This window comes from Arachis hypogaea, chromosome 9 (assembly GCF_003086295.3).
Source record: "Arachis hypogaea cultivar Tifrunner chromosome 9, arahy.Tifrunner.gnm2.J5K5, whole genome shotgun sequence".
NCBI classification, from domain to species: domain Eukaryota; kingdom Viridiplantae; phylum Streptophyta; class Magnoliopsida; order Fabales; family Fabaceae; genus Arachis; species Arachis hypogaea.
Genome location: NC_092044.1, coordinates 34,702,223 through 34,727,798, shown reverse-complemented (window position 1 = coordinate 34,727,798; position 25,576 = coordinate 34,702,223). Strand labels below are relative to the sequence as shown.

General features: G+C 34.8%; 1 protein-coding gene and 1 pseudogene across 1 annotated transcript in view; both read right to left on the bottom strand.

The window, feature by feature from the left end:
- LOC112709094 (disease resistance protein RPV1-like) overlaps positions 1–25,576 on the bottom strand; it is an 86,177-nt gene that overhangs the window by 35,674 nt on the left and 24,927 nt on the right. The gene's annotated exons all lie outside the window — the stretch shown is intronic.
- On the bottom strand, positions 11,892–14,336 carry LOC112709092 (disease resistance protein RPV1-like; annotated as a pseudogene).

Sequence of the window (25,576 nt, the reverse complement as noted above, 5' to 3'; positions counted from 1 at the left end):
AGAAATTCTGCTCAACCTGACCTAGAAACTGCAGTTGCTAAAAATTCTAGAGACAATTCCATTTTGTCTCATGAATCTGAGGGAGATCCTAAAGCCAATAGCACCCAAAATCCCTTGGTAACTGAATCTGCCTCCAAGTCCACCAGACTTCGTGAATGGAGATTCTTGAAGAATTATCCAGAGGAATTTGTCATTGGGGACGTTGATGCGTGAGCATCTATCCTATCTTTTCCTAGTGAATTTGCACTTAAATTGCTGAGTTTAATTAAGAATTAATTGTATTTTAGCCACTATGGATGCTATTTTACATTTTGGGCAATTTTATTTATTTTAGGTAGCATTCGGCTGGATTTGATGGAGTTTCTGCAGCTCAAGAATCAAAGGAGATCGCAGCAAGGAGCGACGCGCACGCGTGCGCGTGATCTGGAAGTATCCATGGCGACGCGTACGCGTGACTGACGCGTACGCGTGATTTGAAGATTTGTTCAGCGACGCGTTCGCGTGACCGACGCGTCCGTGTAACTTGCGAAGAAGACCAGCGATGCGTACGCGTAACTGACGCATACGCGTGACATGCACCACGTACAAAAATGCAGAAAACGCTGAAGGGTGATTTCTGGGCCCCATTTTTAGCACCCAAGTTAGGCGCGGATCCAGTGAAGCCAAGTGGTCCACACGTTACAAGACGCGGAGTAGTTAGTTAATTCTGATTTAAATTCAAATTTGATTTTAAATCTTATCTTTTAGGAAAAGATATTATCTTAATTTAAAATGTTAGATTTTAAATTAATTAGGATTAGTTATAAAAAGGGGAGACTTCTCTTCTATTAGGCACATTCCATTAGGGAATTCTATACAAATTTACATCTCACATTCCATGAGCAACTAATCCTCCATTGTTAAGGTTAGGAGCTCTGTCTATTTGTATGGATTGATTTTATTGCTTTTTCTATTTTAGTTTATGTTTGGATTTTTTTTAAGAATTGTTTTCGCTCTTTATTTTATGAATTTGGGTGGAACGTAAGTATGACCCTCTTTCTATTTGAGTTCTTGTAAAACTTGGAAAAGCTCTTTACTTGAACAACAGCTTGAAAACAATTTCTCCTAAATTTTAATTATCTGGATTTAACGGGATACGTGACATATAATCCTTTTATTTTTGGGTAATTAGAATTTTTGTGGCATATAAACTGGAATTTGAACTTCACCTTCTAATTGGAATTAATTGACCAAGAAATTGGCAGTTAATGAATTTTAGAGGAGACTAGGAAGGTCTAAAGAATTAGGGTCCAGTCACATATAGTTTGCCATAAATTAAATCCTACATAATTAAAATAGTTAGTAAGGAAAGTAAATCCGGAAAAATAGATAACTCTGAAGCCTTAACTGTTTTCTCCATATTTTATTCCCAATTTATTTAATTGTCTATACTTTTGATATTCTGAATTCGAACTTAAACCTTTTGAACATCTCAAAACCAATTTCTTCTTGCCTAACTAAGCTTGTCATTCAATAACTGTTGCTTAATCCATCAATCCTCGTGGGATCGACCCTTACTCACGTAAGGTATTACTTGGTACGACCCGGTGCACTTACCGGTTAGTAGTGTGGGTTATAAATACTGCATCAGACGTCACTCAAGGGGTTAGAACTTGGTCATCCCCTAGAAAGGCAAATAAAGAATCAAACATTGCCCTCCTCTCACAAATAGAGCCTCAAAATGTTAAGGAAGTCTTTAGTGACCCTTCTTGGGTTAAAGCAATGGAAGAAGAGCTTCTTGAGTTTGAGAAGAACCAAGTATGGACTTTGGTTCCAAGGTCAAGTGAAAAGAAAGTGACTGGCACCAAGTGGATATTTCGGAACAAGTTAGGAGAAGATGGCAGCATTGCAAGAAACAAGGCAAGGCTTGTGGCACAAGGATATGACCAAGAAGAAGGAATAGACTTTGATGAATCCTTTACCCCTGTTGCCCGAATGGAAGCCATAAGACTTCTATTAGCCTATGCTGCATTTTGTGGTTTTAAATTATATCAAATGGACGTGAAATGTGCATTTTTAAATGGTGTGATAGATAGAGAAGTGTATGTGGAGTAGCCACCTGGTTTTGAAAATAAAGAGCATTCTGATCATGTTTTCAAATTATCTAAAGCTCTCTATAGTTTAAGACAAGCCCCTAGAGTTTGGTATGAGAGACTTAGCTCTTTTCTTTTGAAAAATGGTTTTCAAAGAGGCACCACAGACACAACTCTATTTATCAAGAATTCTAATGATTCTTTTATTCTAGTCCAAATATATGTTGATGACATTATTTTTGGATCAGCAAATGAATCCCTTTGTTCTGAATTTGAAAACTCATGACAAGTGAATTTGACATGAGTATGATGGGTGAACTTAATTTTTTCCTTGGGCTACAAATTAAACAATATGAAAATGGTATTTTCATTCATCAAGAGAAGTATGCCAAGGAATTAGTTAAGAAATTTGGTATGAAAAATGCCAAACCCATGGGAACTCCCATGCACCCTAATTCTAAATTAGATAAGGGAGAAACTGAGAAAGATGTAGATGAGACTAGGTATAGAGGAATGATTGGTTTTCTTATGTACTTAACATCCTCTAGACCCGACATTGTGCAAAGTGTTGGATTGAGTTCAGGGTTCCAATCCAAACCTAAATAGTCACATCTTTCAGCAGTTAAAAGGATCATTAGATATGTTCATGGAACATCTAATTTTGGTCATTGGTGTCTTAAGATTGATGATTTTTCTGTAGTTGGTTATTGTGATGCAGATTTTGCTGGTGATAGAGTTGATAGAAGGAGCAATTCAGGCCTATGTTGTTTCTTTGGAAAGTCCTTAAATGTTTAGTCAAGTAAGAAGCAACCAACAGTGGCCTTATCCACTGCAGAGGCTGAGTATATAGCTGCTTCTTCTTGTTGTTCTCTGCTTTTATGGTTAAAAACACAGCTTGTTGATTACAAATTAAATGCTGAAAATATTTCTTTGATGTGTGACAATATGAGTGCCATCAATATTTCTAAAAATCCAGTTTTGCACTTTAGGACTAAGCATATTGAAGTGAAATTTCACTCAATAAGAGAACATGTCCAAAAGGGGGATATTAGTATTCAATTTGTTAAATCAGAGGAGCAATTAGCAGATATTTTCACAAAACCATTAGCTGAGGATAGATTCTGCATGCTTAGGACTTGTCTAGGAATTTTGAGTTATGATTCTCTATTTGAAAAAGGCTGATGTATTTGCTTGAGCTTTTTGTCTCATAAACAGGTATGAGACAATTCTGGGCAGGTGATGAACGTTTTCTTCAAATCAGTGTGTTCTGGGCTTGTTTCAAGTGAAGGTTAATCTGGACCAACCTCAAAATCAGATCTAGAGTGGTCCAATGTGTTTCCTTAAATCCAACCATCTCTGGGCTCATATATGAATGTTACAATTTTTGTTTGGTTGTTGTGTTTGTTGGGCTGTATGCTTAATTTTTTTAAAAGGATTTTCATTTAATGTTCTTGATCCAAAAAGATTTTATGTTTGATTTTATTTTTAAAAGTTTTTAAAATTTAAAATTAGTTTCCTGTTTTAATTTTTAAATCAAATAAAATCTTTCCTTTATGAGGTCAGGTCTTTTTATGTCATTTCAAAAGGTGATGCAGTTGCATGGTTTTGGAAATCCACTTTTGGGTACGGTTACCAACACTCCCTCTTTTTCCTACATAACTTCTCCTCAAACCCTTCGGTTTCTTCCCACTCACTCTTCTGCTTCTCTTCCCTCAAAAGCCTAAATCTAACCAAATGGGGAAGAAAGTTATTGCTAAAAGAGCACCGCGTGAAAAGATCCATAAGCTTCTAGGATATCCTAGACCATCAACTTGCTCTCAAGACCCCACTTTCACTCTCTCACCTTCTCCTCCTACCTCTCCTCCTCGCACTGCTCCCATGGCGCGGACCAAGACCACGCCACGATTTCCAGCCCCTGCCAAGCTGACGCCACCACCTAAGGCAGCGCCAACCAAACCAAGTTTCTCGAAACCTAGTTCATCCAAGGGTAAGCGTCCTGCTGTCGAAGACCCTGTTCCTGAGACAACAAAACCTAAGCCAAGGTCTGTTCCTGTGCGTTCACAAAGAGGTAACCCTTATCTCCCTCTCAAATCTGTTAGAGAACCCGATATTGATCCTTTTGCTCACAAATCACACTTCATGACATCTCACTCAGACTATAACCCCATCGTTTCAAATCTACCATGAACCATGATTTTTATGAGGGAGTTATTCAGTATCATACTCTGTGTCCATCTTTTCTTGTGGATTTACCTACTTTGAAAAAGAAAGGTTTTCCTTTTGTTGAAAATTTAGAATTTTTATACTGGAATCACCTTTTCAAAATAAAAAAAACCTTTGTATCCTCTGTTAGTCAAAGAATTTTATGCAAACATGACTTACCATGAAGGAAGTGTGCACTCTTATGTTAAGGGCAGAGACATTCTTTTAAATAATAAAAATATCAATGATTCTTTGAAGTACACTGATGTTGGGCCGTGTGCTTATACGTCTGTAAAGTGGGATGAAGGAGTTGGTATCTCTTATCATGATGCTTTGGCTCACATCTGTGAACATGTTTCCTTAATTAACGGCATCACACCCACTCACAAAGCCCTAGGATATGAACGTGCTCAGTTGCACCGAATTGTCAACCACATTTTACTTCCTCAAAGTGGTTCATATCAACGGGTTTCTTACACGGACACACTTGTTCTGTATGCCCTAATCACTAAAACAGAAATCTCTTTTACCTATTTGATGGCTAGATACATGTTTGATTCTGTGAGAAGTGAGAAAGATAAAGCATTACCTTATGGCATGTTTTTAACTTGCATATTTGAGCATTTTGGTGTTGACCTGTCAAATGGGGATTATAAAAACAGACATTCATACCTAAAAGGGGGTGGTTCAGTGAAACAGCAAAAAATACCAACTCGATCTAAGAGAGTGGTTCTAGATAATAATGATGAAGAGTTCATTCCGGATGACTCTCCTCCTCCTTCTACCGAGGGAACTTCCATCTCTACTGGGAAGCAATCTGCTGTGTTAAATATTGTCAAGGATATGGTCCAGGAGTTTGTCTCCCAATCTAATCATATGATTGCCATGAGCAAGGAACAAAGGAAGCTGGCTAGCAAGCATGAGAATTTCCTCCAAAAATCAAGGGATAGAGTGGCTGTATTTATGAAGTTCATTGATAATCTAAACTAGGATGAAGATCAGACCACTGAGGATGAAGAAGAAACTGTCTCAGAGGGGAATGGTTCTGATGCCTAAGTTTTGTCTCATAAATACTGCTGCTGCTGTGATCTCATTTTGTCTCATGAATTCTGTTTAGTGTGCTACTATTCAACTGTTTTATCTTAGATGACTGTAATAACTCTAAATACTATTACTTTGTTAGACTAGTTAGAACTTTGGACTGTGATCTAACCTTTTCTTGCAGGGATTAAGGTGCTGTTTTTTGTTGATCTTGCTTATTGTCCGTCCTTGATGACAAAAGGGGGAGTAATAGCAATAGGAATAGGAAATGTTGCTTTTGCTTTTGACAGATGAAGTTTATTGGTATTACTGCAGCTACTATTATTTTTGTGTGACTTCTATTTGACTGCTGCATTAGAAATTGCTTTCATATGATATCAGCTTGCTCTTGATTAAATTTTGATATTTTGTCTGTATTGCTTACATGATGTGTTGGGCTGATTCTGTGGTGATTGTTTGTTCTATATCTCTTAGACAGATAAATCTGTGTAGCTCTTTATTATGTTCTCTTTAAGCACAATGTAAATCAGGAACAAAGAGGAAAGCATAAATCTAGGGGGAGCTACTATTGAAAAGAAAAGGGGGAGCAACACAATAGCAAGAAACATTAATCAAAGGAAAGTTTTCCAACTTTACTAAATTTCAATTCCTTTTGGTTAATTAAATATGTTTGTCATCAAGGGGGAGATTGTTGAGTTAAGAAATTAACTAAATTAATTAGTGATGACAAACATTATTTTTGGGCAAAATAAATAATTAGTGTTGATTAATTATATTTGCATATTACTAATTATTTATTATGTGTTGCAGGCCAGAACTTAGTTTAGCAGCCCAAAATTGAAATAAAGATAACATAGCAAGGCTGGTGGGTCAATGAATAAACGAAGCCCATAAGGAAACAAGGCTGAAAAAATCAAAACGGGCAAAAATAAGTGATCCGATCCAAGCCTGATTTGATTTCACCAAATCCCTCCAACTTGCTCCCAAAAGCAACGTTCTTCTCATCTCTGTCCCAGTCAAATCACTGAACTTAGAAAAAGTAAGAAAGAGAGCTTAGTCCCTAAGCTAGTCATGAAAGAAGAAGGAAAGAGAAGGTTAAGCAAAGAAGGGTGAGGTCTAATCAACCATATCAAGAAAAGATCAGAAAGCTCAAGGTAATCCATTTCCTCTAACATCCAACACACTTTCTTCTCTTCATCTTCAACCTTCTGTATCTCCGTTTTGAGCTATATGGAAAAAAGGATTTCTGTTCCTCTCTGCTATATATCCACGATCTCAAACATATCTTGGGGACCAAGTTGATTTTCAAGGGTTCAGATTAAGTTGGCTACTAGAAGACTTTTGTGGTTGCTGCTTTATGGCTTTCGGCCAAGATGAAGGAGTCAGAAGCAAAGTTTCCACTCTAAGGTTTAAGGAAGAAAAAAAAGTGAATCTGCGGATTGATGAAGCTCAAGGCTCAAGGTGTTGACCTTGGAAGAAGAACCGAGGAACATGCAATGAGATAAAAAGAAGCTTGCTGTTCATTCAGAAGGCAAGGAGAGATAACCAGAGTATTGAGGTTTTGTTCTGAGAAGTGTTTTTTGAGAAAGTTCATCTAACTAGACAGTGTAACCTAATCAAAGGTGCATTCCGCCAGTATGAAGAACTTAATCAGAGGCTTGCTAATCTGGTTTTCGCATAGCACAAAGGCTGTTGATGAAGTCAATCTCCTTCATGTTTTACTGATTGTAATGTGCTTTTCCATGATTATCTTTCTGTAATTTCTTGTGAGAAAACACATTGTGAGAAAGCTCAAGTAAAAGCCATGAGTGGAAAAAGGTTGAGTGATACACTTGAGAGAAAAGCCTAGAGTTATTTTTCTGATTTCTTTAGGTTGGTTAAGTGTCTTATATCTTGTACCTGTTAGGTATCCCTTTCTTAGTTGAGTTAGCACTAAGAGTGAATAGTTAGGTGTTAGCATAGGCAATGTCAAGTTAGGTTAGAATTTGAGTGTGAAATTGGTGTATGTAATACTTTTAACTATAGTGAAAATTCCTCCATTATTGTGGAGGAGACTGGACGTAGGTTGCATAGCACAAGGCAACCGAACCAGGATATATGCTAGTGTTAGCTCTTCTCTTCTCTGTTGTGTTCTGTTTTCTGATATTCATGAGACAAAAATAAATTGTCTCATAAATTTCCGCTGCTGAGTACAAACAGAATCAGAATTGAAAGTTTGATTTAAAAGGTCATAACAGCAACTTAAAAGGAAGGCATAGATTCAACCCCCTTCTCTAAGCCTACCACAACCTTCACATATTATAAATAGATTTTAAATTTATTTATTTTTAAAAAAGACATAAGTTATTTATATTAGAGTTATACAAAATTGCATTTTTATTTTTTTTCATTTTTTTATTTGCATTATTGGCTACACTTTGTCTTTTCTTGCGATTTTTTTGTTTGTAAATAATTAAAAAAATAAATGAATGAGAATGAAAAACATATAAAAATGTTATATTAAATTTAAAGAATTTTTGATAATTAGTATGAGAGATTAAGAAATGAAGGGTAAAAGAGTCTTAATATATATATAAGTTGTAGAATTTGAATATTTGTAACTGAAATTTTTTATAGTTATTATTATTATGAAACTTTTAATGTATGTTTATTGCATTTAATTAGTACTTGATGTTTTAATTGAATAATAATATATAAGAGTTTTTTGTTTTAATTTTTTAAAAATATTTTTACTAAATAGTGGTTGGTTGATTTTCATCTTTTGCCAAGTCATTAGAATTGCTAATGTGGCATCATTAGAAAAGAAGAGATGGCTTAAACTCATTGTGGAGAGAGTTGGTATCAGCTTTTATATATTACTAGAATGAGACCCGCGCGATGCGTGGGACGGTAAATTAATGATAGTATATAATAAATATTAAAAATTGTTATGTTTTGTAGAAATAAATTAAATATGTGTAAATTGAAGTTAAATTTAAAAGGTGTTTTATTTTAAATAATTTGTAATATAAAAGATTTGGATGTTGGAGTTATACAAAGTGACATTTTTATTTGGTGGTTTGATTTTTGCATTTGTTTTAGTTGATGGACTTAGTCATTTTATGTGGTGCTCGTCCTCCTTTTTTGTTGTTGTTAGAGTTGCTGCTTTCTTCTTTTTGTCGTAGATTCTTGTGAAGACATGTTCTTTATGAATTGTTGAGTTTGATGCTCTTTCTATTGTGTCATTTGGTTCCCTTTGTATGTATGTTCTTCTTCTGAAGATGTGTCTTGAATTTGTATGGTTTTCTTTCTCCTTAATCTCTTGATGGGGTGGTGCTTCAATGTCATTATTTTTCTGAAATGTCATTAGATTTGAAGCAGTTGTACCCAATAAGTTTTTTGCGTCGCCATCAAATAGTACAAAAGTTGTTGTAACACTTTGATCTGAAACCTTTAATTGAATTATGAACCTAAAATAAGTATTGGGTTAGCAACTAATAATTTGATATATGAGATTATGAAAAGTATATAGAGTTACCTTATTGTTAGATATTGTGGTGTTTGATTACATGTGCCACAAATGTAGTTGTTTCTTTTTTTTTCTTTTATATGCTTTCTACTGATACTTTTTACATTTAACATAGTTTCATCCTAATTTGTCATGAATTTCGTTTATAGTTGCTAAAATTGTGAAGATCTTTTCCTATTCCAATATTCAATTTATGTTATCATTAGGTATATGGTATTTGAATAAGTATGAATGTATGATGCATGTTGTGATTTTTTTGTCATACCTAATCATCAGATTCTCATTGCATGGCCATTAGATTTTGGATAGTTATTCGATTTCTAATCGTTCTACTTTGAAAGAATGATGCTCTATTGAGTAAGTTTGAAATGTGTAGTCCGGAAATAAATTTTTTGTGCTAAATTTGATGTTATGTGAAGGTATAGTGATAAGAGACTTATATATGTAGTTTAAATCGTATAGAATTTAAATACTTATAATGTAAAATTTATTATGATTAGTAATATTATTATGAAATTTGTAACATGGATATTTATTACCTTTAGTGAGTTATTTATAAAAATTAATAAATTAATTATTGCGGTTATAAATTTATTGTATTGTTTATAACGGTAAGATATAATAAATATAAAAATATGAATTTAATGTATTTGTAGGTTAGAAATTTATTAGATTCTATTTTTTAGTTTTTTATTTGTATATTTTATTTTTTGCTGATTTGGAAATAATAGTTGATTTGACAAGAATTGAGTGGTCGATTTTAAAGTTGTGCCAAGTAAAAAATATTACTGACATAACATTAATAGAAAAAAAGAAATATCTCAAAAGTAATGTAGTGCATGCTTATGTATCTACTTTAATATATTAAAAATAGATTCTTTTGAAACTGTGGATTTATGTTCTTATTAAACTTCATGCCTTACTGTTTATGACAATGAACGACGCAAAAAGCAGTGTTGAAAGAAATAATTTTTTTTTCTTTTTCAGTGAAAATAAAAAAGAAACGTATTTTCAAAAAGTAATTGTGTTATTTGATTAGTAGCTAAGATTGTGCATATACTTCAGTAATATGAGATTGTCGGAAACTTGCACAGAAGGTGTTTGTGAATTTGACCAGATGGCGACACGGAAGGAGAGAAAGTATTACATGCTTGGTGGGAAAGGGAGTGTGGGAAAAACAAGTTGTGCCACCTCCCTTGCAGTTTTCCATATTGGTGTTTTACTAACGGTTTGTTTCATTCTTCATGTCCCCTTATTTCATCCTTCGTTAGTCATGGTTCCTTCACTCTCACGAGTTGTTCTTGCTGAACTTTGTGAAAACTTCCTCGTTATTGAAGCATGGATATGGAATGTATAACAATACAATCCAAGCAATTGACAAATGTTACTCAACATTTAGCAGAGCACGCAGAATAGCTAACGTTACCACTTGCAACAAAGCCAACACAGCAGTAAAGGAAGGCATAGCAGTAGAGGTCAATCGGCAAAATAGAGCAACAATGCTTATGAGTTATGTAAAAAGTTTAATATCTCGTATTCATAGAAAAATTTTCTATTTATGAAAGTCGTAATCCTCCAAAGATGTCAAGATTCAATATAACTCAAACGAACTACATAAAAATCTCGTAAGAAAAAATATTGGCAGTAACAAACAAGTCTTAGTTTAATATTTCAGAAACGACACTACCGAATCTAGAGAAATATCATGATAATTGAGATATATGATAAAATAATTCACTGCATAAACATCCGAACAAATATATTGCCATTATTATTAGTAATAAAAAATTATTAAAGAAAACCTAATTTGCCTTGTTGATATCCTCGAAGAGAACATGCTCAACACTCAACAGGTTGTAGAACCTCAACCATAGCAAGAAGAATAATCAGACTATCAGTAAGTGGGAGATTAGTGTGCATTAAAGTCGAAAATGACACGAGCAACCCATAAAGTACGAAAAATATACGCACATAATAATAATAATAAATCAGATACAATGTTCAACTGAAAGGTAAAGCACAGATTATATACATATATGTGCATAATGTACATATACAAACCTGCACCCTATCCCAAAGTCGTTCAAGTTGACCTTTTGCCATGCAAAGTAACAAGCTTCTAAACACACGTGTTCTTTCTCTTTTTCTTTTTTTTTCTTTTTTATATTAGTAAATGACTCCAATCACATAGGAAGCTGCAGATCACATAATCTTCAAAGTTTAATTGGGGAGATGATTGAAAGTGCCAGTACTCAATCATAGCTTTTATCAACTTTGAGACATAACTTTATTACTCCTTCAATTGAATGAGTTCCTTGATAAACAAAATAAATTAAACAAAATCAGAATTGTGTGTGGGAGGTCAAACTAAATTGATCTCTATTCTACTCAATTTTATTCCTGAAAACAAGGATAAGTAATACGAACTTCTCCTGATATTAAGCAATATTACATATAGAACTCCTCAATGTGTAAAAACATACACTAACCTCTCTGGAGGACTAAGTGATATTACACTCACTACCCTTCATTTTTGAATAAAGTACATTTTGTATTCTAAAGTTTGCTAAAAATTTTAAAAATACCCTTAACTTTGATTTTGTTTCAATTTTATCTTAAAAGTTTTAAATTTGGAATTTTGGATCAAATATACCTTTAGCGCCTAATTTTTTAAAAAAACTTATGATCAATTCAACAATAATTTCAGAAGAACAACCTTCAACACAAGCAAATCATACATAATTGTCATGCATTATTGCTAGATTGATTCTAAACATAGTAAAATTTAGCTGTCAAAAGTATATTTAATACAAATCGAAAACTTCTATGACAAAATTGAAACAAAATAAAACTTAAGAATATTTTTTAAACTTTTAACAAATTTCAATGACAAAAAATATACTTTACCTTTTTATTTTTTGATAAACGTGACTCTGATGATATGCGAAATTGGCATATCCTATAAACATAACATTAAGGGATGCTAATGTAAATATGACAAATCAGCAATGCCAAGTGTAATATCAGATAACCTCAAGAAAGGCTAGTGTAATTTACCCTAAAAATAATTATGTCCGATACCTTGCTGTTTTCCAAAACATCACAATTATCACCAAAACCCCACAAATGGCTATGATTTTCAGGATTCTTGATAGATTTCTGACTAATGATTCCCCTCCCCATTTCTTGTTCAAATCCTGCAACAACTCAAAATGATCATATATAGCTAATAGAGCCTCATCAAGAAGGGAACTTATTAATACATCAATTCTCTGTTCTTTTTGCTCTCCCTTAAAAAATGTTGCAATGTCTAAAACAATGTGATTCTGCTGATAATCTGACCCATCATAACTCAATCTTAACACATTTTGAATTGATGCATTAGGATTCTTCTCGAGTTTTTGCAGCGCACTATCCCATTCAGTTTCACTCTTGGAATGAAGAAAAGAACCCAATACTTTTAAATTTAACGGGACACCTTTGCAATAGGTAACTGCTTTCCATGATAGCTCTTGGTATCCCGTTTTTGGATAATTTTGATTGAATGCATTCAAGCTAAACAAAGTAAGGGAATCTTGAAAATCTAACACCTCCATCTTATAAATTTTTTCAACTCTTTTTTCCAGCACACTCTTGTTCCTTGTAATTACAATTATTCTACTTCCTGCACCATCGCATTGAAGGTCTCCAACTAGGTATTCTAATTGCTTTGAACTACCCACATCATCAAGAACTATGAAACTTCTTTGTCTGCAGAGACAGCACTTTGCAGAATTTGTATCTGCCATGCTATTTGGGAAGTCTTTTCCTTCTAACAACTTGGAGTGAAGTTGATTACACAACTCATCTATCTCCTGCCCATACTTTTCCAATCTTTCCAGAACACCTTCTAAGAAACAGGAACCTTCATACCGATAAGAATGTTTCTCAAATAATTTCTTCACTACAGTCGTCTTGCCTATTCCTGCCAACCCACAAATCCCGATTATTCCAGTTTGTTCATCAGGAACCGAACTTAATAACAATTCTAACTTTTCAAGATTTTTATTAATACCAACTACACCCTTGATATCCTTAGGCAGGCAAGGATTATTCAGCTTTCGCAAAACATCCTTGACAATCTTTTCAACAAGTTCAAAGTTGTCCCTACAATATGAATACAACAAATGTAAGGAGCAGACAAGATTTACTGCATCATATGATCAGAAATTAAAATTGACTAAAGAAGTCAAATAGTTATTTCCTATTACAAAATCGATCATCTAAACAGCTATTTCTTAATTAAAAACAAAGGATTTACCCATCTTATCCTAAAGGTACATTTTACTAGCATAATGATAAAAATCATTTATATAATTTTTGTCCGTAACTTCGCTATTTTCTTCAAAAATAGCCAAACGTTTAATTTCATTAATTTTGTCCTAACCCTTTTTATTCATTCAATTTTGGCCTAATGCTTTCAATTTGGGTTAAAAGTTAAAACTCTCATGAATGTTTATTTTAGACAGTTAAACTTAAAATTTTTTTAATAAAATCACAAACATATATTTATCCAGATTTTTTCCAAATATTGTAATGCATTGAAGACGTAAATAAAAACTATACTTCCAACAATTTTTCAAAAATGTTTGCTTTTATGCTGCTCTTAAAATGTAAATCTAGAGAGAACCCAAAATAAATTCATCCTTACCTACAAGAGCTGGAATCCCAGCCTTCTAAATCTGCAACTTTGGCGAGAGCATCCATCCATTTCAGAAGATTGTTAATGTTACTCTGCAAGTGAGACTTGAATTTTTCACTGAAACTTACTAGCTGCTTTCGTACATCAGATGGATCCACACCATAAAACACAGGTATAACTTTCCTCCTGCACTCCATTATTTTCAATAACTCATCGACGCACCAACTTGAGGTAACAACATTCTCTGACAAGATCGCAATAGATATAGACGAATTGTCAATAGCTCTTGTAAGAGAATCCGAGATGCAATCCCCTTTGTGAAGCTCATCACCAATGAAGGTTTTTATATGTTTTTGATTCAGAGCTTTGACAAGATGGGAAGTGAATCTGGTAAGAGTGTCCTTCCCTCTACAGCTGATAAACACATCATGCTTCCAAAGATTCGAAGATAGCCCATTAGAGTCTGGCTTAACCGAATCGAGAGGTTTGTTAGGGTTTGGGAAGAGGAATAGTCTCATGCGGGGGAGTCTAGGAGAATCGCGGTAGAGTTGATCGAACACGAGCATCATGTTGTGGAGGTCTCTATCGTTGGTGACGGAGACTAAAGCATTGAGGTCATCGCTGCCGGGGACTTGGTATTTGAAGAAGTAATCGCCGTTGCAGGCGCCGTCAAAGAGGCTGGAGATTTCGGCAACCATGGCTGTCAAGTCAATTCTACGGTCAACATAAAGAAGTTTATTGGTGCCACCGACGTAGCGAGCTTGTTGTTGCGGCCGCGGGGATTGATCTCGCCGCCGTAGCTGCAGAGGAACTTTGCTTCGTCGATCTCCATGACACTGAAAGTATTATTATTGTGTTATTTGGTTTTGAGTTTGAAATTCACATATGCGGCAGCAATTTTAGTAATTGAAATACTCCTTGTCGGAGCGCTTGACCTGAAACTGCAAGATAAGTTCGAGGAAACATGGAGGAAGGCTCCACATTTGGATTTTTGATATTTTTGAAGTGAAATTGCTGCTTTCGAGGAAGATGCAAAGTAATTGTGTTGAAAGTTGAAACTTGACAGAGCATGTGGGACGCACTGAAACTACCTTACGTGCTTACCATTACTGCGTCAACCGTTCATTTGGATTCAATTTGGTCCGTGCTTCTTGCATTATTATTTGGGTAAGTTATATTTTTTTTGTCTTTGCAATTTTGGAAAAGATTTTAAAAATATTCTTAATTTTTATTTTGTTTTAATTTTATTTTTAAAGTTTTGAATTTGTATTAAATATATTATTGACGGTTAAATTTTTAAAAAATTTAAGATTTGTTTAACAATAATTTATGAAAATTATGCTTAATTTGTTTGTGTTGAGGGATTGTTCTTATAAAATTGTTGTTGAATCGATCTTAAATTTTTTAAAAATTAATTGTTAGGGGTATATTTGATACAAATCGAAAATTTTTGGAACAAAATTGATACAAAATAAAATTTAAGGGTATTTTTGAAACTTTTGTCAAACTTTAGGGACAAAAAATATACTTTATCCTTATTATTTTTTCTTTTTTTTCAACCAACAGACTCGAACCTGCAATTTTTTAAATGAGTATGAGGAGATTATACTATTTGAACTATAACTCTTTGGCGTGCTTCTTCCATATTACCAAATTTACATTTGTATAATATACTAAAATATAAAATATAATTTTTAAACTTATAAAATTTATAATTAATAAATTAAACTGAAATTAATTTTTGATAAATACAAATCATAACAATTATATTTGAATCATCAAAAAAATAACAATTATAGATAAATTAATTTTTAAAATTCAAAAAGATTTTATTAAACATAAATATAAAAATAAATTTAAATATAAAATTATAATAATCTTTTTAATTTTTATAAGTATAAATTAACTTTTTTTTGGTGCTTTGAAAAATATTCCAAGTTTTTTAAAGTTTTAAATACAAATATATGATTTTTGTTACATTATGGTATCAGAGTAGTTCGTTCCTGTAGAGTCTGAGGGACGAATTGACTATGCTTCTGTGTATTCTCTGTGTGTGTGTGTGTTTATATGCTATTAGGATATCTAACTGATATAACTGGCATAAACATTCATGAGCATGCATTTGGGACTTTGAAGCACTAGACTTCCGATATTGAGACTAATCAACTTGATATCGATTGTTTGGTATGTATAGGAACCAGATGGCGCCTCGTGGACGCAATCGAGGTCGTGGGAGAGGTCGGGCTAGTAATGAGGAACCAGAAACCGACACAAACAATCCAGTAAACTTCTTGGCTGCATTGGAGAATATGGCTGCTGCTATACAGGCCACTGCGACAGCACCTGGGCAACAAATGAATCACGGTAATTGGGAAATGGCGGAAATGAAAATCAAGGCCCAATGACTCTCGCAACTTTCTTGAAAGTCAATCCACCGATATTCGGGAGAACCACCAATCCGACTGAAGTCGATAACTGGTTTCAGGCAATGGAACGAGCTTTAAAAGCACAACTGATGCTTGAAGAACAGTGTGTAGAATTTGCTACTTATCAGCTTACTGGGGAAGCATTGCATTGGTGGCAGGGAATACGACGCCTCCTGCAGCATGGCGATGATCTTATTTCTTGGGATGCCTTCCGGGTGGAATTTTATAAGAAGTACTTTCCGAATTCTCTAAGGAACATGGGTTACTGCAACTGAAACAGGGTGCTATGTCCGTGTCTGAATATACAAACAAGTTTGAGAAACTGTGTCGATTTTCCCGTATCTGTCAGGGTGCTCCTGGAGACTTTGAGGATTGGAAGTGTATTAAGTATGAGGGAGGACTTCAGAGTGACATTCTGAGCTCCGTTGGACCGATGGAGATTAGGGTCTTTTCCGAACTTGTGAATAAGAGTCGTGTCGTTGAAGAATGCGTGAGGAAGGCTGCTGTTGTGGAGAAAGACCACCGGGAATCCCACCGCAGGGAGCATAACCAAGGATTTGCACCAAGGGGTCAAGAGTTTAAGAGAAGAAGAGGATACACACAACATTTTCCCTAAGGACGGGATAGCTTTGTGACGAATGAGGATTCCCAATGAAATGATAAGGGAAAACAAACAGCGGCTGCTTCAGATGTTTTGAGTTGTCAGAGATGTGGAGGTCATCACCCAAATAGGCCGTGTCGTTATGGTTTGGGTTTGTGTTACAGTTGCATAAAGTCAGGACATTTGGTCAGAGATTGCCCGCACAGAAGGGACTGGGGTACAGCCGGATCCGATCCTCGAATATGAGGTAATAAGAAAACTGATAACTTAATTTTTAACCACTTTGGATAATACTGAAGATTGGTATTTACTCGTAACACATGGTTGAATGAAAAATCATGATCTATTGTAGGCGACCCTAAGTTATCTTAATAAGGGTTTAGCTAGCGTAAACGATTAGGTAGGTCCTTAATAAATAGCGATCAGAGTAACGCAGCGAAAGCAAAAAACTTGGGAAGATATTAGGACAGCTAAGGTCAGGTTGAGAAGGGAACCACTCGCGCGGACTCTTGGAGCGAACGATATTTTTGAGGGTGAAAGTTTCTGTTAGGTGGGAATGTAAAACCCAGTTAATTAATATATAATTAAGCCATAAATTAGGAATTGTTCTAGAAAATTAGAAAGTGATTTTTATGGTTTAATATGATAGAGAAAATTAAAATGAGAATTTTGACACTAATTTTAAAGAATTTCGACCAAAATTAGACCGAACGGGCCAAACCGGACCAACCGGCCGTATTGAGCCCTTAGCCTAACTGAAGCTCATTAAAACAAAGAACTCGGTTCCTTTTCTTCCCCAAAGTGAAACACACGCTGCTCATACACTTGGGGAGAGAACCTTGAGTTCAAATCCTTGCTCATTATTCAATCCAACATAACTTTTGATCCGTAGCTCCGATCGCCGCACCATTTGCGGCCACGCAACCGCGGAGTTGATCTCTACAAAGCCCACAAACTTTATTCAAGGGGTAAGCCATGGTTTTATTTCAGTTTTCTCAGTCCTTGAATTCGAAATTATTGGGTTAAAGTATTGAGATTTTGGGCTGTTTGATGTTATAGGATCCAATTAGCTTGAAGAAAAGGCTTAATCTTGTCTCTTTGATCCTTGGGTGTGGTAAGTTTCTCAACCCTAAGTCAAATGCTTGTGTTTTTGTGATTAGATATTGAGTTTGTATGTATGGGTGCATATTATGTGTGTTAGGCAGGGTATATATGTAAATGGATTGAAGCTTGATGGAGATTTTGGGAGCCTGAGATAATTTGCAAGCTAGAAGTCTGATCCTAGAGGTGTTGGAATCTTGAAAGTTGAGGAAAAGTTGAATTAGAAATGTTCCGGGTTGAGCAGAAAATCGGCCAAGGTATGATTTTGGTTTCTCGTATCTAAAATATAATATGTCGTGAAAACTTAAGTTAGTTAAGCATATGATAAGATTGAATTATTGTTGTTGTTGATAATTGAGATTGGTTGATATGTATGAAGGTTAGTAATCTTGAGGTTGTGATTGATGCCATTATAGTTGTATTGTTTAATCTTGTGTATGAGATTGGTAAATGATTGATGATGATTGTGTTGAATGATAAAGTTAAAGAGAATGTGTGATGAATTATGATGATAATATTTGAAAATGAATAATGATTTGTGTGTGGTGGGTTGAGAACTTGATGGAGGTGGTGAATTGGTAAGTTGAGAAGTGTTGTGATATAATTGGGGTTGGTTTGGAGCCACTATGGTAAGATTTGGTAAGTTTTAAAGGGGTTGGGATCGAAATGTTTTGAAAGTTGAGGTTTTGCAAAATTCTGCATAATTTGATTTTCTGGCAGCAGCTTCAAACACTTTTTGGGATTGATCTACCATCACAATTGGATAAAATTAATTTTTCTTGAATCTATGTGATGTTTAGATTAATTTTACAAAATTTGGTTAAAGTTTAACGGTTGGATTAGGAGATATAAAGTTTTGAAGTTTGTTACTTTAAAGCTGATTTTCTGCTGCTGCATAATCAAACCAGCAACTTTCCAAGCTTATATCTCCCAATCCTGGCCGTAAATTTGAGTGGGACCAAAACGACATTGAGACTGGGACTATTTTTTTGTTTGTGTAGAAATTTCAGACCTTCATAAATTGTTTAGAAGTTGTGCTTGTTTTAATAATAGAGCTCTTAGCTGTTTTGACAGCAAAACCAGTTTTTGAAAGCAAACTTGTAATCAGTATAACTCTCTCTAGAAAAATATTTTTTTATGGGACTTTGACTGATTTAAAGCTCTATAAGTTTAGTTTATTTATGGCAAATTTCAGATACATCAAGTGAAAATATTATTTTTGGTGAATTTTCTAAGAACAGGGTAGCTTGTTGTCTTGGTGCAGAGCTCTCAAACTTGAAACCAGTTTTTGCAAAGAGAAAATGGTTTTCTTTTTTTATTTTATTTTATTCAATTTAACTATTTTAAATGGGTTCAGATTTCTAAGATACTTACATTTTGAGTCTCGAGAAGGAGAATTAGACTTGTAATATTCTGTGGACGGATTTTTGGATAAAATGAAGTGTGCAGAAATGATTATGATGTTATGAATGATGACAAAATTGATAATCAATGAATGTGGTAAATGAATCATGATGAAAAATTTTGAATATGAGTATGCTTGTAATTTTATCTCTCTGGTTGTAAGGGTGATAGGACACCGATACACTCTAATGGTGATAGGGCACAGATACCCTCTAATGGTAACAGGGCACGGATTCCCTCTAATGGTAATAAGGCGCAACAAAGGGACTGTGTCTGGGTTAGCTACCGGACACGTCAAGTTGGCTTGATAACTAACAAATGAGACTCATCAGCCACTAAGACAGGCATGCATCATATGCATTTATATGTTTGTTTGGTGTGATTTGTTTAGAATGCCTAATTGACTGCATAAATACTTGATACTTGTTTAACTACTGTATCTGCTTTCTATTTGTGATTTCCTTGCTTGAAATAATTGTGTTTGTGGAACTTTGGTTCCGTTGGTAGTTGGGAGGTTCGGAGGAGTTGGAAATGGGAGTTTTAGATAGCTCTGAAGACCCTTAGCTAGTTGTCTGTTTTATCTTTATGGTTTAGTTATGCTTATAAGCTTTAATTATATGTCGGAAGTTCTAGGATTGCCTTCGACTTTCTCAGGACATTATATGTTAGATATGTGGGCACTATTACCATGCTGAGAACCTCCGGTTCTCACCCATGTGGATTTTGTGGTTTTCAGATGCAGGACGTGAGGCGCCTTGCTGAGGCATGCTGGAAGCTTCTGATTTAGCAAAGATCCTTATCTTTCGGGGCTTTATTTTGGCTATCTGTATTTATTTAGATACTTATTATCTCCACTTTTATATATATACTGTATTGACTCTTCTTAGATGTTATTTTGGAGAAACAGGTTCTGTAATTCTATCTTTTGGGTGTCTTTTGGGCTCTCATGTATATATGTATATATACTTATATGTTCGGGCCAGTTACCTTCGCGAACCAAGTCTTGAACCTTGTTATCTGTATTTTAGTACTCTTCTGTATATACATCCGTGTCAGCTTATCTTTTATCCTGCTTCGCTTATGTTATGGCGTTCGGGAGTGTTGCGCTTTTTAATTTAACGTTTTTTATTTGTCCATTTTTCTTCAAAGGCTCCTAGTTAGAAATTTTTTTCACTATTATTATTGTATATAATTTTACTTTTAGAGGACATAATACCTCGCCACCTCTGTCTTATGACTTAAGCATAAGTCTCTATGTGGTAAGGTGTTACAATTTTTTTATTTAATAAACACAAAATAAAATGTTTATATATTAAAAAAAATTTACCAAATCAAATATAAATATTAACATTGATAAAATATTATATTTAAACATTATTTTTGATGAATTTATTCTGTAAATAATTTGATTATTGAATTTAATTATATACTTATGAATTTAGTTTATTTACATTAATAACTAGCATCTTGTTTGTTGGGATTCATGATTTTATTGACTATTTTTTGTATAAAATAATAAATATAAAAAATTATTTATTTTATTCTCTATGATATTTCCCGGCCTAATATATTAAGTAGTATTTTGTTGAAAATTTAAGTCTATTTAAATATTTGTTATTGATAACAGATTAAATTTTTTTAAATATAATTCAATGATTAAAAAATTGTAAAAAAAATTATAATTACAATTTAAAGAGTGAAATTCTATTTTTATAATGATTATTTTTATTTTTTAAATAGTATAAATAAATATGAAAGAAATCAAAATTTAAATCAAAACAATTTCAATTCTTTTTGTATATAAATATTAGTCGATGTATATCTTGAAAAGTTCAAAATAAAAAAAGTATAGTATAGAAGCAAAATAAGATTCCACATAGGAAAAAATTAATTTTAATTTACTGTTAATATAAAATACAACAATGATAACAATAACGAAGTCTTGGCCGATTAAGTGGGGTTAGTTACATAGATCAAACGACGTCATTAAGGTCTATCATGTATCATGTCTACAGAGAGACCGTTTACATGTAGATCTCACTTGATCATCTCATGGATGGTCTTTATCTATCTTTCATCTCTTATCCATTTTCCATCTCATCCATCCTCCTGAGTGAATGCTCTGTCAGTCTTCTTCTCACATGTCCAAACCACATGAGACGTAACTCTACCATCTTTTTCACAATAGGTGTTACTCCAATTCTCTCTCTTATATCTGCGTTTCTTATTCAATCCAGTCGCGTATGACCACTCATCTATCTCAACATCTTCATCTCTGCCATATTTAACTTATGTTGGTGCTCTCCTTTGACCGCCCAACACTCTGTACCATAACGCATGACTGGTCTGATGGCAATGTGATAGAGTTTACCTTTAAGTTTTAAAGGCACTTTTTTACACATATAAAACCATATAGACTCTGTCATTTTGACCCACCTGCTTAGATCCTATAATTTACATCATGTTCAATTTTTTTCATTATCATGTATGATGCACCCAAGATATTTAAAATTTTTAACTTTTTGTAGGATATTTTCTCCAATCTTCACCTTTGTATTAGGGTTTTTCCTTCGGCGGCCGAACTTACATTTCATATATTTCGTCTTGCTACGGTTTATGCGCAGACCATACACTTATAGAACTTCTCTCCATAAATCCAACTTCTTATTTATGTCTTCTCTTGACTCTCCCTTAAGGAAGATATCATTAGCAAAAAGCATGGATCATGGCACAGGCTCTTGGATATGTTATGTGAGTACTTCCAAGACTAATGTGAAACGGTATATACTTAAGGATGATCTCTGGTGTAATCTTATACCAATAGAAAATTCCTCTGTCACACCACCTTGAATTTTCACACTAGTTGTAGCCCATCATACATATCTTTACTTACACGAATATATTTCATCCTTATTTTTTTCCTTTCGAAAACCTTTCATGAGACCTCATTTGGCATTCTATCATACATTTTTTTCCAAATCAATAAACACCATATGTAGATCTCTTTTATTACTACGATACCTCTCAATCATCATTCTTAACAGATATGTAGCCTCAGTGGCGGATCTGCCTGATATAGAACCAATATAAAACCAAATTGGTTCTCTATTACTTGTGTCTCTTGTCTCAACATCCATTCTATCACCATTTCCCATAACTTCATATTATGGTTCATGAGTTTAATCTCTCTATAATTTTCGCAACCTTGTATATCCCCCTTATTCTTGTAAATAAGTACCAAAGTGCTCTTTTTCCACTCATCTAACATCTTCTTTGACATTAAAAATCATGGTTAACCAACTGATACCTTTCTCTCCAAGACCCTTTCAAACTTAAATCAGAATATTATCGAGTCCTATTGTCATGCCATTTTTCATCTACTTTAGAATCTCTTTTACTTCGAAGTCTCAAATCCTTCGATAGTAGTCGAAGTTTTGATCTTCTTCTCTCGTACATAACTGACCAAGGCTCAAAAGAGTCTTCTGTCCTTCATTAAATAACTTGTAGAAGTAGGTCTTCCACCTTTAATTGATCTTCTCATCTTGAGCCAAAACCTCTCCGTCTTTATCCTTTATGCACTTAACCTAATCTAAGTCTCTAGTTATTCTTTCACGGCTCTTTGCGATTCTATATATACCTTTTTCTTTTTTCTTCGTGCCTAAAGGCTGGTAGAGACCCTCATATGCTCTTATTTTTTCTTCACTTACAGCCATTTTTGTCTCTTTCTTAGCCGCCTTATATTTTTTTCAATTATCTGCATTGTGGCACAAATATCACTCTTTAAAGCACTCTATTTTTGCCTTTAACTTTTCTTGTACACTCGCATTCCACCACTAGCAGGACTCCTTGTCTCTAGGTCATATCCTTCTAAATTCACAAAAACTTTCTTTTGTTGTTCTTCTAATAACTTCTAACATCTCCCTCCACATCTCCTTCGCACTTCAATCCATTCCCACTTTGCCTCTTCTCCTACCCGTCTTAGGAAGCTTCTTTATTCTTCACCTTTCATCCACTGCCACCTCATCCTTAGGTTTTTCGTATGATATTTTTTTCTCAACTTTTACTCAATGCAAAAATTCATGACGAGCATCCTATGTTGTGTTATTAAACTTTCTTCCGAAATAATTTTACAATTAATGTAAAATTTTTGGTCAACTCTCCTCAACAAGAGGAAGTCAATTTGAGAGCTTGTCATACCACTCCTATAGGTTATAAGATGTTCGTCTCTATTTTTAAAATATGTATTTGCGATGAGAAGGTCAAAAACTAAAGAAAAATATAAAATAGTTTTACCCTCGATATTAACTACCCTAAAATCATGACCTCTATGAATAATTCCACATCCAGTCACTTCTCTTCCGACATGGCCATTTAAATCTCCTCCTGAGAAAATATTATCTCCTGAAGGTATGTCTTTGATCAAACTTTCTAGATCTTCACAAAACCTTATCTTGTGTTGCTCGTCCGAATCTCACTTGCGTTGCATAAGCATTAATCTCATCAAAAGTACCTCCTTACATCACAAGTTTAACAGAGATGATCCGATTACCCACCCTCTTGATATCCACTACATCCTTCTTTCACTATTTATCCACAATAATACCTACCACATTCCTATGATCTTCACCTTTCTTATATACTAAAGTTTGAACCTGAAGGTATCCAACTCCCTATCTTTCACACCGACCCATTTTGTTTCTTGTAGACACATGATGTTAATCTTTCTCTTTGTCATGGTATTCACCACCTACATAGATCTTTCTCTTTGTCAGCTGCCACATGTATATCTTGTTTACAGTGTAAACGAGATAAGACTTATCTGCGCCTATAAGTATAAGTCGTTTACAGCGGTATTCCGGGCTCCATTTTGACTTAGTCAACCTCTTTCTCCCCTCTTTTAACCATTTTCTACCTTATTTTAGACCAATACAGTGATGGCGCGCCAGGCGGGAAACGACGGAGTTATCAACAGGCTGAACGAGACGTCGCATTACGTCGGGGCGGCCGACTTCGAGATTAGTTGCGTTTTGTTTGTTTAATCTAAGTATATGGCCATTGTTAGGGTAGTTCTGTAGTGACAAGAATGTAGTTAAATGGTTTAGGGATAGGTCTCTAGGAGGAATTCAGAACTCTATTTGCTTGTGCAAATTTGTTATGACTTAGTTATTGGTTTGGAACTCTGTTTTTCTTGTGCTAGGTTGTTAGTAATTATAACGTTCTAATTAGGATTTTCTTACTGGCATATGTAATTTAGAGACATGTCTAGGCTAGAAACATAGAAGTATGTTCTTAAGTAGAAGTAGCTGTAGGTTAGATAGAAATGTTTGCTTAACGTCTAATGTGTTGTGGTGCAAGTTAAGCTGATCTAATTACTAAACCAAAAAAAAAGAGTAATAATTCAACAAAACAAAAATTTATAATAATCTCTTTATAAGGCTGAATTATGTTTTTATTCTTTAGAGGCGTCGCCTTCTACTGCCTCGGCGAGTGAGTCTTACCCTTCCTCCACCCGACGCCATCGTCCCATATCTGGCTAAGGCCAGATTTGGCGACACGGTGCCCCTCAGGGACTTCACTTTTGACAATTCCCTGATTTCGACACTTGTAGAGCGATGGCGTCCGGAGACGCACACGTTTTATCTCCCTTGGAGTGAGGTCACTATCACCCTGCAAGACGTGGCGTACCACCTAGGCCTACGCGCACACGGTAACCCCGTTGGTGGGTGCCTCCGTGACTTCGGTAGGTGGTACGACATGGAGACGTGGGCTATGGTAGAGCAGGTGCTTGGTGCCAGGCCTCCGGTGCTATATTATGTTACTTATCGGAGGGTATTTGATGACAAGTCCAACAACCTGGTGTACATACGTCGGCTACTGCTTCTTCGGGACTTCATGGAGTGTAGGGCGCTTTCCTGGGGCTCGGCTGTGTTGGCTTGGATGTACTAGTCACTTTGTTCGGTGGTACAGCGGGGCGTTACGGCCATCGCTGGTTGTACTCTGCTTTTGATGAGCTGAATCTATCAGAGATTTCTTCAATGGTGTCCACCAGATAGAGAGATCTACCAGTATCTGCTGGCTGCGAGGTAACAAATATTTATTTATGTATTTGCATTGAATATTGTTGTCAACTCATATGGGATGTTACTTATGATGTTGTATATATTTTATTGGGATGTGTCAGGTTGGTTGGATTACAGCAGCAGAGTAGGGATCAACATGAGGCCAGGGTCCTGCATTGAAGGATTTCGATCGACCGGTTACAGTTCGACGAGGTTAGTCATGAAATAACATATATTACGATTTTGTGAGTGGATGTTTCATTTTATTTTATATCTTCAATAGTTAGATAGATATCATATGGTCAATTTTGTTGGTAACTTTTTTTTTTCAATTTGCATGGAGAGTCTACGATGACCCTACTGTGCAGGCTTTGTCCCCTCCCTGGTTTCGTGAGGAGGAGGAGTGGGGGACCTTATTGTCAGCCGTCCCACTGGTATGCTCCAATATTGTACAGTTTCACTACGTTGATTGGGTGAAATG